General features: G+C 44.5%; 1 protein-coding gene across 2 annotated transcripts in view; it reads left to right on the top strand.

Annotated features, from left to right (window-relative positions):
* Positions 1–20,359, top strand: part of LOC146816622 (cytochrome P450 2K4-like) — a 312,169-nt gene that overhangs the window by 125,827 nt on the left and 165,983 nt on the right. The gene's annotated exons all lie outside the window — the stretch shown is intronic.

Genomic DNA, 20,359 nt, shown 5'->3' with positions numbered 1-20,359 from the left:
ATTGGAGGAAACCATATCATAGAAAACCAATTTTAGGGAAAGAGAAATTTAAGGGAATACAAATGAATAAAACATTAAAAGAAAGATAATTTTAAGGAGAAATACAAAATGACATTGATCTTGGGTGGCGTTTAGGAATAGGGAGGGGTGTTTGGGTCCCCGGCAATGTTTCGAGGTAATCAGCATTTTTTAGGACTCACTGATGGGTGGAGCTGAGGCATGATAAGAGGTTTTTTGAAGTTCAGGGATGGATCAAGTTTAGGGGTGTTGAGGATTGTTTTAGGTATCAGGAATGAAAGGGATTTAGGGGTGGTGAGGGTTTTTAGGGTTTACTGATGAGTGGACTTTATGGGTGGGATGGGTTTTAGGGGTCATATATGGGCACAGTTTAAAGTTGGTGAGCATGTTTAACGTATAATAATGAGTGGTCGTCACGGGTGGTGATGAGTTTTTAGGGTTGAAGATTGGGTGGAGTTTAGGGTGATGAAGAGTTTTAAGGATTCATGATGCTGGAGTTTAGAAGTAGAAAGAGCTTTTTAAGGTACAGAGATGGATGGAGTTTGGGTCTGATGAGGGGCTTTGAGGGGTCTGCGGTGGGTGGGGTTTAGGCGTAGAAAGGTGGTTTTAGGGTTGAGGAAGGGGTGGAGTTTATGGGTATGTGTGTAATTTAGGTATGGTGAGGGTTTTTAGAGTTCAGGTGTTAATAGTGGTTAGGGTTTGTGAGGGGTCAGGGATAGATTTTGTTCAGGGGTGGTGAGCAGTGAGCACATGAAAATCATCAAAAGTAATTCTTTGACAATGAAAAAGATAGTAATCTGAAATAACGTAAATTGAATCAAGCACTGAAAAAAAATCCCTCCAACAAAACTGTTTCTGGAAATAGGATCTGCAACCATTGTATTTACTCCTCAAAAAATAAGCATGCAAAAGCCAAATTCGAACAAAAATATATTCTATTTATTGGTTTGTATGAAATGGTATGTGCCATGCATTCAGAAAAAATCCATTAAACAGTTTAGGTGTAATGGGGTCCCAATAATGGCATTCCATGAAATTATTTTTCCACAAAATCACATGCAACCATTTGCAACATAAGGGAATGATGGCACTCCTAGTTATTGTTCTGTACTTTTTAGTTCTTTTTTGATGACTTACCATGGTTCAACATATATTTATTGCAGTCGTTGATAAACAGTTCGGGGTGTATATCTGCAATACCATGGGGAGCTAGCACTCCTAGCTAATATTCAGTACTTCTCCTCTTGTTTTTAACAACTTTCAATGTTTCGACAAATATTTTAAACAGTGCACAGGCTGATTCACAGAGGTTACTGGTTGCATGGGACTGACAAGGGTTCCAGTGCATAGAGAACTTAATCTATCTAATACTAACCCAGTCCTAAATTGTCAGATCTTCTTTCACCCAAACACCCTAGTTTGCGGTTAGAAACAAAGTATACCTTAGCCTTGTTTTCAGTTTTTTCATCTACCTGGAAAATGTTTTTATATGTAAAGAAATTCCTTCAATACAGCCCCAGAAAATATAAGGGTACTTGTATTTTTTGTCACCTCTGGTGTGACACCCTTTTCAGCTTTTGTTTGTGCTAAAGTTAAGTGCACAAATTAGGTGTGAAGAACATAGGAATGAATGTTAAAAACCTGCAATACTACAACTTTGAGGTTTTTCACTAAGGGTTCCAATGCCCACCTGCTTTACCTGCCCTCGGACCACCTGTTTGCACACCTTTAAACCATATTCTTTGAAGTTAAAGGTTCTATTTGTAACCTGGTTTGGGTATTTGCTGCTTCATTAGACCTGAAATCTATTAGGATGCTGACCCTCTCACAGGTGAGGATACTAGGAGCCTTGATTGCAGACCATGCTCCATTATTCATGGGGACCTCTGAAGTCATATTGGCTATTTCACAAATACACTCCCTCAAGACTGTCCCTCTTTAAGAAGGGGTAACTTTCAGTGGCTTTGCTCATAGTGGTTTGCCTGGTGAATAGGTTTAACTTGGATGAGTAAAATGGACAAAATCGTATACTTCCTGGTTTCTCTTCAGTAGACTTTTAATCAAATGCGTAGGTCTATCACACCTTACCAGACTGCTGACATGCGTATGGACTAACGTCGCGCCTCAAGTTCATGGACTTGCAAAGCAGTTGTCCCTCGTAAATAGACTGCCTTTTAGCCAACAGTAATCAGCACAGGGTAAAAAAGTATTTGCCATTTGTTGACCAGCTCTACAAGTTCTCTCCCAGGATGGGCCTAACTGGCCATTTATCTCATCGGACACTATCCTGGTGGAATGAAGCCTTTGGAGACTGGTTTTTAAGTCACAGCTGGTACCCCTGTCACTCAAGGTAGAAAGCATAAACAAAGAAAATGGAGGAGAATTAAGATAGGTAAGGAAAAGAGACAAAAGAGCAGTGCTTAATTTGTAGAAATGTAGTTGTATATTTACAAGAACTGGTGCCCTGCTGTGTTGCCACAGCGGTAAATCAGATCTCAATGCCATGTTAGTGAACTATGTACAATACGGCACTTCATGGTATTTGGAAGAGCTAGCAGCTGAAAAAACTGACGCTGATGTGTGCGTCAAGTCATTACAAAATGTCACGCTATGATAGAAAAAGTGATTTTGGCCAATTAGTGGCTATAAAGTACATGCTAGCTGTCCTTACGTCACTTTTCTGCATCTAGCAGGAAAAAAACCCACAAAAACGCTGCGACTTGCAGAAAGAAAAAAAAGTACACTTACCTGAAAGCAATCATGGGTCAGCCAGGAGTCAGCACAGCACAGTACAACACCCCAGCAACCCAACTACCAGCCAGGGTGACCAGCCAGAGTCCCAGGGAAAGAGAAAGAGGAGGTGAAAGTTCAGGAGGAGAATGAGATCGTGATCCGGTGGGTGATGGAGCACCATCACAAGCTCCTTGACAGCTGCAAAGTGTCATTGGGGAGGAAACAGACCATATGGCAGTCCAATGTGAACAAGGTAAACTGCGCTGCGGAAGTCAAAAGGACAGTGACTGACTGTAAGAAGCGCAGGCACAATACTAAGCTCTACAAGTTCTCTCGCAGGATGGGCCTGACTGGCCGTTTATCTCATCGGACACTATCCTGGTGGAATGAAGCCTTTAGAGGCCAGTTTTTGAGTTACAGCTGGTACACCTGTAACTCAAGGTAGAAAGCATTAACAAAGAAAAAGGAGGAGAATTCAGATAGATAAGGAAAAGAGACAAAAGAGCAGCGCCTAATTTTTTAGAAATGTTGGTGTATATTTACAAGAACTAATGCTCTGCTGTGTTGCCGCAGCGGTAAAAAAGATCCCAATGCCATGTTAGTGAAGTATGTACAATATGGCGCTACATGGCATTAGGAAGAGCTAGCAGCCAAAAAAACTGACGCTGATGTGTGCTTCAAGTCATTTCAAAATGTCACGCTATGATAGAAAAAGGGATGTTTGGCCAATTAGTGGCTAGAAAGTACACACTAGCAGTCCTAATGTCACTTTTCTGCACCTAACAGGAAAATACCCCACAAAAACTCTGCTACTTGCAGAAAGAAAAAAAAGTACACTTACCTGAAAGCAATCATGGGTCAGCCAGGAGTCAGCACTGCACAGTGCAAGAACCTCAGCAACCCCACTACCAGCCAGGGTGACCAGCCAGAGTCCATGGGAAAGAGGAATAGGAGGTGAAAGTTCAGTCAGAAGGAGAATGAGATCAAGATCAGAGGGGTGATTGAGCACCATCACCAGCTCTTTGACAGCTGCAAAGTGTCATTGGGGAGGTAAAAGACCATATGTAGTCCAAAGTGAACAAGGTAAACTGCGCTGCCGAAGTTAAAAGGACAGTGACTGACTGTAAGAAGCGCAGGCACAATACTAAGCACAAAACTAAGAAGAAACTGGCAACCAATCTCAAGGCAGCATTGCAGACTGGAGGTGGTAGTCCAGGGCCCCAGGAGGAGCTGGATGCCCCGTAGAAACAGATGTCTGAAGTCATCAATGAGGTGTCAGTGGTTGGAGTTGCGGGACAGGACAGTGTTGCCTATGGCAAACTACATCACCAACAGGGTAAGTCCCAACAAGAGCCAATGTGGGTAACTACGTAATGTTGTGCAGACCAGTCAGCTGTGACCCAGTGCTCTGTGGCCCTGGCTGCAGGACAAAGGATAGGCACCTGGCTCATCTATGGTTAGACATGACATCATTGGAAGGCTCATGGGCATTTTGGGAAAATATTGATGTAGGGCAGAGTCGCAAGCCTTCTAGCTGGGCTATCCTACATCAAAAGGAAAGGGCAGCAATGTGCCGTTTCTACAAGATACAGCACATTCCTGTCTTTACTACCTGTGCTGGCACAAAAAAGGCAGACATCCTCCAAAGGAGGCCCCACTGCACCATGGTCAAGAGTACCTGCATTTGTGCTAGCCAGCAGATTGTGCACCTGCATAAAGGAAAGCACAGGGATGTGTTGTATTGCTGGAAAAACAGCTCAACCCTGCACTTTCATATTCACACAGCTTGGTGAGGCAAGATGGTTTCTTGCGTTGTGTTGCACAACATGTCTATGAAAGATTCCCCTCTGTCTCACCTGAGCCCATGCACATTAACCTAGCCTCCAAATCCCTAACATGCAATTGGTATACCAATCAATCAATCAATCACTGCATTTGTAAAGTGCGCTACATACCCGAGAGGGTCTCAAGGCGCTGGGGAGGGGGGGTGCTACTGGTCAAAGAGCCAGGTCTTGAGGAGTCTTCTGAAGGCCAGCAGGTCCTGGGTCTGTCGTAGGATGGTGGGGAGAGTGTCCCAGGTCTTGGCGGCGAGGTAGGAGAAGGATCTGCTACCGCCGGTGGTTATTCGGATGCGAGGGACTGTGGCGAGGGCGAGGTTGGCTGAGCGGAGTCTTCGGGTGGGGGTGTGGAAGCTGAGTCGGTTGTTGAGGTAGGTGGGTCCGGTGTTGTGCAGTGCTTTGTGTGCGTGGATCAGGAGCTTGAAGGTGATCCTTATGTTGACGGGGAGCCAATGCAGGCCTCTCAGGTGGAGTGTGATGTGGCTGCGGCGGGGGACGTCGAGGATGAGTCGGGCCGAGGCGTTCTGGATGCGTTGGAGTCGTCTCAGGAGCTTGTATGTAGTTCCAGAGTAGAGGGCGTTCCCGTAGTCGAGTCTGTTGGTGATGAGGGCCTGGGTAACGGTTTTTCTCGTGTCGAGGGGGATCCATTTGAAGATCCTGCGGAGCATACGGAGGGTGTTGAAGCAGGACGCGGAGACGGCGTTGACTTGCCTGGTCATGGAGAGAGTGGAGTCGAGGATGACCCCCAGGTTGCGTGCGTGGTGCGTGGGTTCTGGGGCTGTGACTAGTGACGTGGGCCACGAAGAGTCGTCCCAGGCTGATGGGGTGTGTCCGAGAATGAGGACCTCTGTCTTTTTTTTTTTTTGTCCTCATTTGCCTTACCCCACATAGAATATCCAGTTGAGCCAGCTGTTTTGTTTACAGCACCTCAGCCGAAGGGATTCCAATTTCTCAAGGGAAGATCTTTTTTGCTCCACCAAGGATATTTCGTATCCTGCCGGACCATGATGCTGGGAGGCCCTTTTGTTGTTAGTCCGTGGAGAGATATAGGCATAATCATAGGACCCGGGGGAAAAAAAAAAACCTGGACTCCTATCTCCATGACCTCAGTAAATCCCCAAAAAACAGATTTTTCTTATTACAGGATCTAGCCATATCCACTTTAGACACTTCATACAACGATGTCAACCATTCTGAGTGAGTCGGTGGTGAGGCCTCTACCCAATATTTACATATTTGTCTTCTAGCGATAAGAATCGCATAGAAAAGTAAAGATCTTGCAGGCCCCCTAATAGTATCGACCAGACCAAAAATGATTAAGGGTAAACTGATGGTCAGAGGAACTCTAAGAATGGATTCCATTGAGGAAAAAACTTCTCCCCAGAATTCCTGTAACAGGGGACAGTCTTTAAACATATGTATGTCCGATGCTGCCAAGAGGCCACATTTATTGCATGCTTTATCGGGCTGGAATTTTGATAGCCTAAGAGGAGAAAGATAAGCTCTATGGGCTGTAAAGATGTGATTACGCCTAAGCCAAGCAGGTTTAACAGTTCTAAACAGTGTATTGAAAGAGTCCCTCCAAATCGATTCACATTGCATGCTCATCTGCTGGCCCCATAGAACATCTACTAGTTTAAACTCGCCATCTACTTCCTCTACTATTGCCCAATACCAAAAAGAGACCTCCCTTCTTACTCTAGGCTTTGAAACCAGTTGCTCCTCTAGATTACTCTCCCTTCCTAAAGGCGTGGTACTCCTAGCCTGTGATTGTGCCCAGCTTCTCAATTGAATATACTTAAATTTTGAGAGTCCGGGCCCAACCATCTCATAGAGCACATCCCAAGGAGGGAGGTCAGCACCATCCAGTAGATCCCCCCACGTCAGAAACCCTGCATCTCTTAAGGGCATGCTCAAGCTGTCACGGAGGCATGTAGGAGTGCCGGGGGAATCCCATATTGGGGCCTTTCCTGAAAAGTAACCCAAACCTATTCTCCTTCTTATTGCTAACCAGCTACTAGCTAATGACCGAAGGATTTTTAGTTTAACTTTTTTGAAGTATTTATTGTCTCTGAATTTAAACATAAAGCCATCTTCTGACAAATCTGAGCCCCTCAGCAAAGCCCGGAACAGGTGTGCTTCTGTAGTGCTAGTGGGTGTCTCAACAGCATACGAGAATGAGACAACTGGAATGCCCATGCGTAATATTGCAGATCGGGCATAGCCAGACCCCCCTTCTCCCTCTTCCGCCTAAGCTTCTTCCATGCTATCATAGTAGTTTTATTCTTCCAGATAAATGAATTTAAAACTCCTTGACATTTTACCAATTGTTTCATATCAAAGGCCAGAGGGATAGCACCGAAGAGAAACAAGATATTAGGGAGGATAGACATTTTAATCAAGTTAATCCTACCCAAAATTGATAAAGGGAGAGGCACCCATGAGTTCAACTGAATTTGGCATTATTTAAATATTTTTTTAAGGTCACATTCTGGGATCTTTTCCACTTCCTGAGTTATTCTAATTCCTAGGTATCTCATGTTAGTGACGATGTGATGATGCGTGGGTTCCATATTCCATACCATGATCTCAGTTTTACTTGGGTTAATCTTGTATCCCGAGATCAAGCCAAACTCTTCTGCGCGTGTGATGGTCGTATTAAAGGCACTGTCAAGATCTGCTGTGAAGATTAGTATGTCATCTGCATACAGTGCCACTCTCCTTTCCCACTCTCCTAGTTTAAAAGGGATGATGTTATGTTATATATAAATTAAACAGGAGAGGGGAAATGGGGCAGCCCTGTCGCGTTCCCCTGCTGATGGAAAAGGGATCTGTCAGACCCCCGTTAACAAGTAATCTGGCAATCGGAGCTTTATACAATAATTCAATTGCCCGGCAGAAGCCGGCTCCCAAGTTAAACTTTCTCATCACCTCCAAGAGATATGGCCAGTAAACCCGATCGAAGGCCTTTGTTGCGTCTAGTGTTAATACTGCCAAGGGGAGGGAAAAGGAAGACACAATGTCAATAGCACCTATTAGGTCGTAGGTGAGGTCTGTTAGTTGTCTCCCTTGGATAAAGCCCTTCTGGGTCTGGATGGATCAAAATTGAGGAGTGATATGGGGCGATAAGAACCACAGTCAGTAGGAGATTTTCCTGGTTTTAAAATTACAACAACTGTTGCTTCGCTCCAAGACCCCGGAGGGTCATCTCCATCCACCAATATACTATTAAAAAGTCTAGATAGAACAGAGATTATAGGATCTATAAGAAGGCGATATAACTCTGCTGGAAGGCCATCAGGCCCTCTCGCCTTACCTTTTTTGGAGTTATTAATTACCAATCTAATTTCATCTTCAGTGATTTCGTTATCCAAAGCATCATGCTGTTCCCTCGTGAGGCTTGGAAGTTTAATCTTGTCCAGCCAGTTACATCTTCTCACGGGATCCTCAGTGGTGTCGTTAGTATATATCTTCTGAAAAAAGTCTCGAAAAGCCGCCCCGATTTCTAAATTAGAAGAACGGGGTAAACTTTCTCCATCCACCACTATCTGCTTGATATGGTTCTGGACCTGATCAGATTTTACTTTCCACGCGAGCAATTTACCAGCACTCTCCCCGAATTCAAAATGGGAAATTTTGCTCGCTTCCAATTTGCGTGAGATTCTGTCTTGGAGAACACTCTCCAATTGTTTTTTTAGGGAATCTAATTCTTCCAGATCCACCTTAGAGTTACTTCCTGGTATAACATTTAATTTTGATTGGACTCTAGCGATGTCCTCTTCTAACCCCCTAGAAACATTACTGAAAGTCTTTTTCCTAAAGGAGGCACAATTAGTGATGCAGCCTCTCCAATAGGCTTTCAAAGTATCCCACACCGTCGATATTTTCGCTGAGTTCAGATTTAGGTTGAGGAACTGAGTTGTCTCAAGTTTAAGAAATTTTATCTCGTCCTCCACTAGTAATATAGTGCGGTCAAAAGACCACGATCTAGGTTGGTGCTGCTGCGGAAGTGTTAAAGAGAAAGCTAATGCAGAGTGATCTGACAGATGGGATGGAAGATATTCCATAGATTTAATCATATCCCTTAACGCATAGCTGAAGAGGGCATAATCAATTCTGGATTTATGATGGTATTTCAGATTGATGAACGACACCCCAGGTTGGTCTCCAGCACGCTCTCTCCAGACATCTGAAAGGCCGATCTGTATCATAATACTTAATAGGGTAGAGCGTGATTTAGATGGAACCCCGGCTCGTGACTTAGGCGATTTATCTAATCCAGGATGTAACACAATATTAAAGTCTCCCATCCAAATGATGGGATCAGGAAAATCAAGCAAGTGAGTACTAACTGTATCTAAAAAGGAAGGATCATCTTGATTCGGTCCATAATAGACTACTAAGGTAAAAAGCGAATCGGAGAGTAATGTTTTTAATATGAGCCATTTTCCACTGAAATCCTCCCTACATTCTAGTACCTGAGCCTTTGCTTGTTTTTTAAAGAGAACCATCACCTGATACCGTTGCTAGTTCTGATAGGGGGGTGCCCAGTATACCTGATATCTTCATTCTATCTTCCATGTCTACCTCTGTTGCTTCGGCCACTTCAAATGCATCAGAAGTTAACAATTCTATAGTCTCTACACTGTCTCAGGCTATACCCCCTATGATAGCATCTGCAGCCCCAAACAGCACGATTTCTATCCCTGTGGACTTCGCACCCACTACTGTTTCTTCGGAAGCGGCGCAAGATCAGGATTCGATCCAGGCTGTAACTCTGACTGACTTGGAGAAGGAAGGAGGGGCAGGAGTGGAGACTCACTCAATACAGGCCCTCTTTTTGTCAGTAAAAAACGACATTAAACAAGGGTTTGCGGTCTCTTCTGAGAACCAGGCTGAGATAAGAGCTGCATGAGATGCCTTAGGAAAGAAAGTGGATTTCCTGAATGTGAGGACTGATAATCTGGAGGGCTCTGTTGAGCATCTTAAGGCTAATTTAGGGGTTGCTGAGGATAAAATCCAGGCCTTACGTAGAGACGGAGATGTCCTGAGGGAGAGAGTGGAGTCACTTGAAAACAACTCACGACGAAATAACTTACGTCTCCTAAAGGTCCCGGAGGGGAAGGAGGGGAGTGATTTAAAGGCGTATGTCGTGGCTATGCTTAAAGACTCTCTCAATCTGGAAGAGTCACCAGAGTTCCTTGGAAATGATATCCAGGGGATTCATAGGGATCCATTTCGATTGAATCCCGGGAGAATGAAACCAAGGAAAATCCTTATAAACTTCCTCACTTATGCGCTAAAGGAGAAGATTCTGAACCTGGCGCTTAAGGCGAAGTCTTTAAGAGGACCGGATTTTTCGTATGAGGTGCGCTCGGACTTATCTAAAGTTACTCTGGAGCACCAATGGGAATTGGGTCAGAGGATGGATAAGTTCAGGGCAGTGGGTGCCACAGTTCAGATGAGATTCCCCGCCTTCCTCAAGATCATGCATAACAACAGGATGTTTACCATTAGATCTCAACATGAGGCTGATGAGCTATTAGAGTCCTTAAGTAGAAGCGAGAAAGATTGAACGGATCCATCTTAGGAAACCAATTTGGTATGCCCCCTCCCCCTCCCCCCCTCACTTCCAGGAAACTGAAAGTTAGAGAAGAGTACGAGATGCTTAGGTACAAGCTAGTTTAAATGACTAGAATTGATGAGAAAAAATGTAGGGAAAAGAAAAATGAGAAAAGGGGGAGTGAGGGGAAAGAGGTATATATAAAAGAGAAGGGATAAAAAGGATAGGGAAAGAGAAAGAAAGGAAAAAAAGGACAAAGGAGGAGAAGGAGGGGAAGGAAGGAAAGAGGGAAAAAAGAGAGAAAGAGGGACAAAAAAGAAAAAAGGAAGGGAGGAGAAAGAAAAAAAAAGAAAAAAAATATATGCAATTTAAAAATAAAAATAAAAATTATATATTTAATTTAGTAATTTACTAACTTCTAATGGGGTTCTCAATCCACTCTCTCAACCGATGCTTGCACACCACTTAGTTTCGCTTTTTCTTTTTTTTTTTTTTCCTTTATGTATTGGTCACCTTTGTTTATAGTGTTGCAGATCTTAACCCCTTAGTAGTAGGTCAGGGGGGGATCAGCAGAAGCAGTGTGACGTAAATATGGCCTTACACCAGGTCATAGCAATAAGGGTGGGGTTTCCCATGGGAGGGGGGAGAAGGTTTGGGAAGGGTATAAGCATAAAAAGTCCTCATTTTTCGTTGCCCCAGTATCATTCTCTCGGGTTTAACTCTCTTTTGCAGGTCTTTATAAGCTTATTGCGCTGTTGGGCCAATGGGATGGCATTAAAGGTTGAAATAAGAATCTTAGTATGGCACTAATCCACTTTCTGTCCTGGAATGTGAATGGGTTGCGTACAAGGAATAGAAGGGCTAGAATTTTACAATATTTAAAAGATTCACCTGCGCAAGTCATTGCAATCCAGGAATCACATCTGCTAAAAGCAGAGATCTCTGAAATTTTAACTAATCAGAGATGGATCGACGTCTTTGCCTGCACTGATCAGACGGCCAATATTAAAGGGGTGATGGTTCTCTTTAAAAGAGGACCTCTGTCTTGTCTGAGTTCAGCTTCAGTCTGCTGTCCTTCATCCAGTCGGCTACTGCCTTCATTCCTCTGTGGAGGTTAGGTTTGGCGGTGTGGGGATCTTCGGTGAGGGATATGATCAGCTGGGTGTCGTCGGCGTAGAAGATGATGTTGAGGTTGTGTTGTCGTGCGACGTGGGTGAGGGGGGCCATGTAGATATTGAACAGCGTCGGGCTGAGGGAGGATCCCTGTGGGACGCCGCAGATGATCTCGGTGGTTTTGGAGCGGAAGGGTGGGAGGCGTACGCTCTGGGTTCTGCCGGAGAGGAAGGATGTGGTCCAGGCCAGGGCCTTCTCTTGGATACCGGTGTCATGGAGGCGTGCTGATAGGGTGCGGTGGCAGACCGTGTCAAAGGCTGCTGATAGGTCCAGGAGGAGGAGGGCGGCTGTTTCTCCTTTGTCCATCAGGGTCCGGATGTCGTCAGTGGCGGCGATGAGGGCGGTCTCGGTGCTGTGGTTGCTGCGAAAACCGGATTGGGAAAGGTCCAGGATGTTGTTAACTTCGAGGTAGCGGGTCAGCTGTTTGTTGACAATGTTCTCGGTCACTTGTGCCGGGAAAGGGAGCAGGGAGATGGGCCGGAAGTTCTTGAGGTCCTTGGGGTCCGCCCTGGGCTTCTACAAAAGGGCGTTGATCTCGGCGTGCTTCCAGCTTTCTGGGAAGGTTGCTGTCTCGAAGGAACAGTTGATTGTTTTCCGGAAGTGGGGCGCGATGGTTGCGCTGGCTTTGTTGAAGACGTGGTGAGGGCAGGGGTCCGATGGGGATCCGGAGTGGATGGAGTTCATGGTTTTGATGGTGTCTTTGTCGCTGACGCTGGACCAGACGGTCAGGCGACTGGTGCGAGTAGTAGTCGCAGGGGTGGTGGATTCGGTGGTAGGTGCGGGGGGGTCGGAGTTGAAGCTGTTGTGGATGTCGGTGATCTTGCGGTGGAAGAAGGTGGCCAGGGAGTCGCACAGGTCTTGAGATGGCGGGATGTCGTTGGTGTTGGAGCTGGGGTTGGAGAGTTCTTTCTTGATGCTGAAGAGCTCTTTGGTGTTGTGTGCGTTGTTGTCTAGGCGGTCCTTGAAGGCGGTCCTCTTGGCGGTCCTGATGACAGGATAAACAACACACCTGAGGGGTGGGGGATATGTAGGCCATGGGTAGTACCTACACATAGGGCTATTTCAAGACTCATGTCCATATTCGCCTAGATTAAACTACATGGTACACAGTTGTCCTGGCATGCAGGCTCAGACCACACAGGTGTAGGGTGCCATGATAGAGACCACCTGAACACCTCTCATCAACTAAATATGACTGGGCATGGGGGTGAATGCAAGTGATGTACACCAGAGGACTATAGGCCATATTTACAGTAAAAAGGCGCAGCGCATCAATGCACGAATGGGCTGTATTTCCTGGAATATGTGCCACCCCTGTGCTCACCCCTGCGCCGCTGCAGAAAGAACAGCCATGCCTCAACGCAGGCACCGTTGCATCAGAGCACAAGGGTGTCTGTGTTGGTGCTTGGCTGTTTTCACCTGTGCCAGCGCAAGGGACAACAACTTGGGGCGCGCCATATCCTTGTGAATATGCTGCTTTCCTGTGTTTGTGGAATGACACAGGGTGGCGCAGCTCAAGTGCTTGCACCGCCTATAGTGCTATTTCTATGTGAGCATGCTCCTTGGTAGGTACATGTCAGCATTCCCAGCACTACAAACCTCTGGGGTATTGCCTGACACATGTCACTCTATAAAAGCCTGCCATATATGTCTATTGTATATGGCCACACATAATGTACGTGTCTTAGGCACAGGAGAGCCAATGTACGATCAGGGTGCCATCACTGTGTGGAGGTGAGTCAGTTGGCAGGCCCAACCTTGGAACAGCCAGCGTGCATGGTATGATGAAAATGATGTGTGACACCCTGCAGATAACTAACTCTGGTCCTGATGAAATGGCTTGAATGTCAGTGATGGTATTCTGACTACTATGACAAGGCCCACTTCTTCAAAGTAGGCACACAGTGGTAATGAGAACAATGCTGAGATCATGTCATCGGAAAGGGAAATACAGTGCTATTTGTAATCCATATTGTTGCATAACAGCTGTACTTTGCATCAATGAGGAACTGAAAGTGTAATTAATCACACTTTGATTGTCAACTTGATTACTCATTTCAACATCTAAGTGAGATCAGCAATAGCAATTTCTACACCTCTTTGCAGAGAATGAACCCTCACCTCCTGGCCAGCACGCTGTCTGTACTTCAGCGATGATGGGGATGACAACCTGCAAACCAGGAAACTGTCCAAGAACTCCTGGACTCCATGAGATACCATCTCTGGACATAGGGAGGGTCAACATCATTGTGGTGTGTCAGCATACCCTGACTACCAACCAACAGTCACCACCTCTCACCCTACCCAGGCACCTGTTCCCTTGGGACCCACAGATTTCATTCCAACGTACCACGGGACAAGGCCAGGGGGAGTTGGTAGAGCAGGTGTGTGCAGGAATAGAGACTGTAACAGCCACCCCAGAGGTAGTGGGTGGGTGTCTTAGTCCCAAAAGGGTCAACACTGTCACCATCAGAGGTGCCTATTCTACACTCTGTGATCTCCAGTAGTTCCTGGCTTACATTGTTATTATCGTGGGGCAGAGGCATCAACAACTGCCCTGCCAAAGTGGCACTAGTTAGGTGGCCAACCAGCTGGGGAATAAGAACCATCTTGGAGTCCATGGAGTGGAATCAGGACTCCCACTTTGCTGCCATGACTGCCTACTACCACGATGTTTCTGCTGTGTTGCAAAACCAGCAGATCCTTCTCGCTGCTGTGCTGTCTGATGTGTGAGCATAGGGCACAGGATCCACATCTTCCGCCCCTGATGTGTGTGTGCCTCCCTTGGATACTGCATCAACAACACCACCCTCACAGGAGAAACTGTACACATCAGAGGATGAAGATGTGGACAGGACCTCTTTACAATGAAGAAGTGTCCGGTAGCATACATCTGTGCCACATACCTAGTTTCTCCTTAGCCCTGTGCTGATTAACATGCCAGTGAACATCTGCTGTCACTGTCCTCATTTTGACCTCACCCTATTCACCTTGAACATTTGTGGACTGTCAATGTGGTTTTTCCTCTCTAATGACATTGTGGTAATCCTCCTGACTGAAGCACACCTCTCCTCCACCTGTCTTATGACATGTTACCCACCTGGACTCTGTCTGGACATCCACTTGCTCATAACCTCCTTTGGGGTTGTTATCCAATGAACTTTACCTGTGAGCCGCTTCAACATTTGCACATGTAAATAAATGCACTTAGACCTACCTCTGTGTCATCTGTCTGTACGAGTCAGGACCAGGTTGACCATTGCCCGATCTGTGAGGCAAAAACTCCAGCTACTAGCCAAAGGGACATTTGCATTTTTGTGGGGGAAGGGACAATGCTAGGTAGTGAGAGTGTAACATAATTTGTAAACTCAATCACAACCACTTATGGTAGTGAAGCCTTAAGAAGGAGAGACGCAGAACTGTTGAACACAACTATAGTAAGAGCATACAGAACCACGTTTAACCGGCCAAATTATACTCCCCGGCACAAATTAGGCTGGAATTTGGCCTACTGAAGCAATCATGGGCCAGATACGGTGCATATATCAACTGCTGGAACAAAATCAGACTATCGGCCCCCAAAACTCTAAATCAGCTTCTATGGCAAGATCTTCAGCAGAAGGAGGATTCTCCTGCAAAAAGTTTTCTTCAGGCGATTCTAGCATGCACTGGACTTTTGGCCCTCTGGAACACGCAGACCCACCATTCAACTTTTAAGAAATTAGCATGGAAATCCTTCAAAAAATTTGTGCTGGCGGAGGACAAAGCAGCTTTTTCAGCAAGATCACACGCCTGGATGACTGTGAACAATGGCAAAGCCCTAGATTCTCAAACATATTTCAATTTGGGCTAACCGAAAACACAGAAATTAAAAATTTTAAAACTTCACCTTGGCTTGATCCTGTGCACTTTCCCCTTTCACCATAGAAGAGGGGGCCATCTCGAACATCTTGCAGTCTGTGCAAAAATGGCCAGGGTAACATTACCCATTTACTATGCTCCTGCAAGGAGCTGATACAGGAAAGGAGACAGCTGCTAAGAGTCCCTCTAAACCAGAGAAGTATTCGCACAAGGAGACAAGCAGTTTTAGCATGCTTTGACCCAGCAACACCATAATTAAACTGTAGACCAGTGAGATTTCTAGCTGCAGCCGAGAAAAAAATGCCATTGAACGCCTAAATTCCACCTAGACTAAGGGGTAGCCAGGACTACTGTGTGTTCTCTTTTAACGAAGATATAAGACTGCCTCCAATAAGGTCGATTTGGGAATCTGCCAAATAGGCACGTGGACTGGACTCTCAATAACGTGCCCCTCTTGGTCAATAGCACTGCCCAGACAGAATAATGAAGCCCGTCAGAACGCACAACTCACATCGAGAGCTATGCGAATGAAGAACAATGCATTTTTTATTCAATAGTAAATTAACTGTTTTACAGTTTTACTGATACATGAATTTTGAACATGTGTAATTATTATCTCATAATGATTTTATTGTCTTATCCAAAATTCGCATTGCAATGGTTTTCAGTAACTATGCAAATGTAATAAAATTAAAATTAATATTAAAATTAAAATTCAATTCAAAAGAATGCCTTTTGGGTTAGCGTCGGCAGCTTCTGTATTCCAGAGGTCAATGTGTCATCTTTTTAAGGACATGCAAACGTTTGTAAAGTGTTTTCAAGATGACATTCTTATATTTTCACCAGATAAGAAAACACACACCGATCATCTCAGGAATGTGTAATACTCTCAAGGAATGTGGGTTAACTCTTAAAAAGAGTAAATGCAAATGATATCAAGACTCTGTTGAATATTTAGGACACACTTTGTCCAAAGAGGGTGTAGTACCAAAAAGGTCTCTCATTGATGCCATTTTGAAAGCACCTGCACCTGACTGCAAAGATAAACTTCTTTCTTTTTCAGGGTTATGCGAATACTACAGCAAGTTTATCATGAACTTTGCATCTAACATGGAGCCTTTGAAGGAACTAACAAGGAAAAATGCTGAATTTCTGTGGGAGGATAAACAACAAAAAGCTTTCGATAGTATCAAGGTAGAAATGGTAGCTGCTTCCACTTTGCAACCTTACTGCATAAACAAGACGTATACTCACTGTAGATGTGAGCCTTTATGGCTTAGGATGTGTGTTATCTCAACGAGCAGGTAAGGAGGAGTGGAATGTAGCATTTGCCTCCCGCACACTCAACCTCACTGCGAGGTGCTACGCCGTAATTGAGAGGGAGTAATTAGCCTATGTTTGTGGAGTGGAGCACTTCTGCAATTACATCTGGGGTGCACACTTCATTTTGAGAACGAACTATAAATCTTTAGTTTCCATTTTGTCTCCTGGAGGGGGTCTCAATGCCACTGCCCGCAAAGCTAGGTTAATGTCTCTTTTGCAAGAATACAGTTTTGCAGTGGAATTTGTTCCAGGGAAAATTAACGTTACTTCTGATCGTCTGTCCAGACTCCCCTGTAATGCTTGGGAAGTGTGTGAAGATGAGGAAGTTGTTGCTAACATAGGGGAAATAGTGTCAGGAAAGTTTATTTCAATCTCTGAAGAGATGTGGAAAAGTGCCATGCGTGATGAAGATATATTGTGGAAAGTCTTTGATTATATCAAGAATGGTTGGCCCTCCAAAACTGAAATATCAGCTGAGCTTTTCCCTTTTTGGAAAATCTCCAATGAACTATCTATCGAAGGAGATCTTGTTTTCAGACTAGAGAAATGCATTCCACCTTTGCCTCTTCGTAGTCATATCTTATCTGTAGGTCATGAAAGCCATTTGGGTATGTCATCCATGAAGAGGTTGATCAGGTCTGTGTTCTGGTGGCCTGGTTTAGATAGATTTGTTGACAGAATCGTGAGGGAATGTCCCAAGTGCATTAATAGTGAGAAAATGCTTAAGTGTGATGCTGCTCCCCTCATTCCTGTTCAATGGACAGACTTTCCTTGGCAAAAGGTAGGCTTTGAGATTTGGGTTTAAATGAGAAAATTGATTATGGATTAGGGGTGGGCGACAATTTCCGTTCCGCTCCCGGAAATTGCGACAATTCGACATTTCCGCGTTCCGACCGGAACGCGGAAATGCCGAATTGTCGCAATTTCCGGGAGGGAACGGAAATTGTTGCCTGCCAACCACAACAGGAAGCACTTACAGATATAAATAAAGCAGGGGCCCGAGTGGAAGCTCAAATTCAGTAACGTGGCGACTCCTTACCTGATGTGCAGCCATGACTTTCTCGAGCGCAATCCCCGTGTAGTTCCTGACACCAGGAGGTTCTGTCTCCTCGTCTGCTGCTCTGATCGGTCTCTGGCCCGCGGCATGTGAACTGCATGGAAGCCCCGCCCCACACACCAGCGGTGGGCAACGTCTTCCGCCCTTTCCCCCACTACGATGGACAGCTGACTCGAGGGACCCCAGGGACGTCGGCGCCGTGGCAAGTACGCACACAAACTGTAGCGGGCGGCAGCGGCAGGCCAGAAGCACCAATTTCCGGGATCACGGAAATATCGCGTGATCGCGGAAATTGCGTGCATTCTCGCGAGAATTGGCGGAAGTGCCTTCCGCCAATTCCGCCCACCCCTATTATGGATGTTGTCTATAAACAGTATTTTGATGTTTGTGATCATGATTGTGTACATATAACAGTGTTGTTTTCATGGTTTACTGAGTAGTACCATGCCACCTTGACCCCTTCACACATAAAATCTGTTCCATGTTTTTTTATGTTATCATCGTTATGTTTTCATCACATTTTCTGTTTTTTTTCTTTATTCCATTTTTATTGAGAGGAGAGAATTGTGTGCACCGCGTTGTGTACACATGATGGGTTTGATCGTATCTGTTTTGTGATAGTGAGGATCACTTGTTTTATGACTGTGGTTGAAATCAGCAACGTAATCAGTTACCGTTTTGCAGAAGCATTACGCGTATATAGGTTTTTTATTATGGTATCTCCGTCGTAGCTCAGTCTTTCGGTTTATCGCAGAGTCCACTTTTTAGTTTCATTGCTTGAATTGTTAGGACGACTATCGATAACGTCAGACGCGTGTAGAAATTCGGTATGCTTTGAGGAAGTCAGCATTACCTGACAGAATTGCCCGACTCGGATAGTTTTCTGTGCGCGTTTAATGCCGATATCGGTAAGCGGTTTCTTTCTTGCTTTGACTGGTAATATCATCGACAGTGGGTGGAGATGTTTCATAAGATTATATTCCGGTTTTATTGTAGTTGACTGAGCGGTTTCCTGGGGTGCGGAGAAACCATGAGTATAGGTCACAGTCGACATTTATACAGGTGCGTTCACTGAGACGGTGGTTGTTTAGAGTCTTTTAAGCGTTTGTTTCGACTGTTGAAACTCACGAATATTTTTCTGTTTACAGCACCCGGTGAAATTCCAAAATTGAAGTGAGTGGTTGTTAACTATGTTGTGTGATATAGTGGTGTAAAATATCATATACTTTGTGTCTGGATAGAAATTGTGGTTCGATCACATTTTCAGTTCTATTTTGCACGTTTTTTCTTTCTTCTTCTCTATCGTTTTTGGTTTCTCTTTTTATTGAAATCACTTATGTTATAGCAAGGAACAGTCTCATTTGGTGAGAAAAAATCCTTAAGGTGTCTTTTAATAATGATTGTTTTTTCTGACAAATTAAGAACAATGTTACACTTCCCTGTACAGATAGTGTTGTGCATTTCACTTATTCAATGTTTTAGTACATTTTAGATTGGAGTCCCTGAGGAAGGACATCAGCCTGCAATGCATTGGGCAATGCAAAGATAATGAGAAATTGGCTTAGTATATTTTGTTCAATATGAAAATTTGAATACTGGAACACTAAAATGATTTTATGCCATAAATTGTTCAAAATGAGGCTTAAAGTTATGTTATTTATGTTTCTTTGTAAAAAGTGTCATTGCAACGGCAATTGCGAATGTGCACAGTAGTCAGGTCGCAGTGACCTGTAGTAGGGTATACCGTATAACTCCCCATTCGACCACTGAAGTCTCTCCTTTCTGTTTGCTAAAAGGGAGGGAACCAGTTTCCAAGCTGTGCCCTTGGTGCTTTAAAAAAGTTGTTTAGGACCATGGTGCTGTGGTCAACAAAGAAGATGTGGCTCATAAGGTGGAAGAGAAATAAAAAAAATGCAAACATTATTATGACTTTCGCATGAGAGTGAAACAACCACAATTTGTGGTTGGTGATTGGGTCAGGATACGCAAGTCAGGTATTTTACTTAAGGGTGAAATTAAATTTGGCAGACCTATCAAAGTTATCAAGGTAAATCTCAACAGCGTTGTTACTCAAGATGGGAAAGTTTGGTATGTCAAAAGAGTAGCCAAATGTGTAAGTGTTTCTTCATGATTTTTCCTAAGGGGAGAAATGTGCTACATTACATATGTATTCTTTTTTCTATTTATCCTTCCCCTTTAATTCCCCTGTGTACTTTTGACTCTAGCACCTGCCCTGCAGTTAGCTATGATTCCACTTAGAACTGGAATGCTATTCATTCTGCTCCAGGGAAAATTAACGTTACTTCTGATCGTCTGTCCAGACTCCCCTGTAATGCTTGGGAAGTGTGTGAAGATGAGGAAGTTGTTGCTAACATTGTGGAAATAGTGTCAGGAAAGTTTAGTTCAATCTCTGAAGAGATGTGGAAAAGTGGCTTTACAGTGAGCAGTACTGTGCCTTATGGAATAAACATCTTAATCATCTATTGGATTGTCTGCATCATTCTTCTGAAGGATTTTACAGGTTGGCAGTCCCTGAGGGAAGTAGCTTAATTTCCCCAAAGCCTTTCTCCATGTAACAGTGTTTCATTGCCCTGTGTGCTTTGGCCACTCTCCTGACATGTAGATGCCATTTCTTCCTGACGGTGTGGGTGTGCAACTGCTGGGTAGTCTTGCTGTCTGTTGGAGGCAAAATTTAAAGATGTCAGTGATGGGGTGACTAGGCACAAATGAGACAACAATTTTGTGTACATCAGGGTACCTGCCCCTACAACCTAATATCATCTTGCAGCTCAG

Source organism: Triturus cristatus, chromosome 6 (assembly GCF_964204655.1).
Source record: "Triturus cristatus chromosome 6, aTriCri1.1, whole genome shotgun sequence".
NCBI classification, from domain to species: Eukaryota; Metazoa; Chordata; class Amphibia; order Caudata; family Salamandridae; genus Triturus; species Triturus cristatus.
The sequence above is the reverse complement of the archived record's forward strand: the minus strand, read 5'-3'. Positions and strand labels throughout refer to the sequence as shown.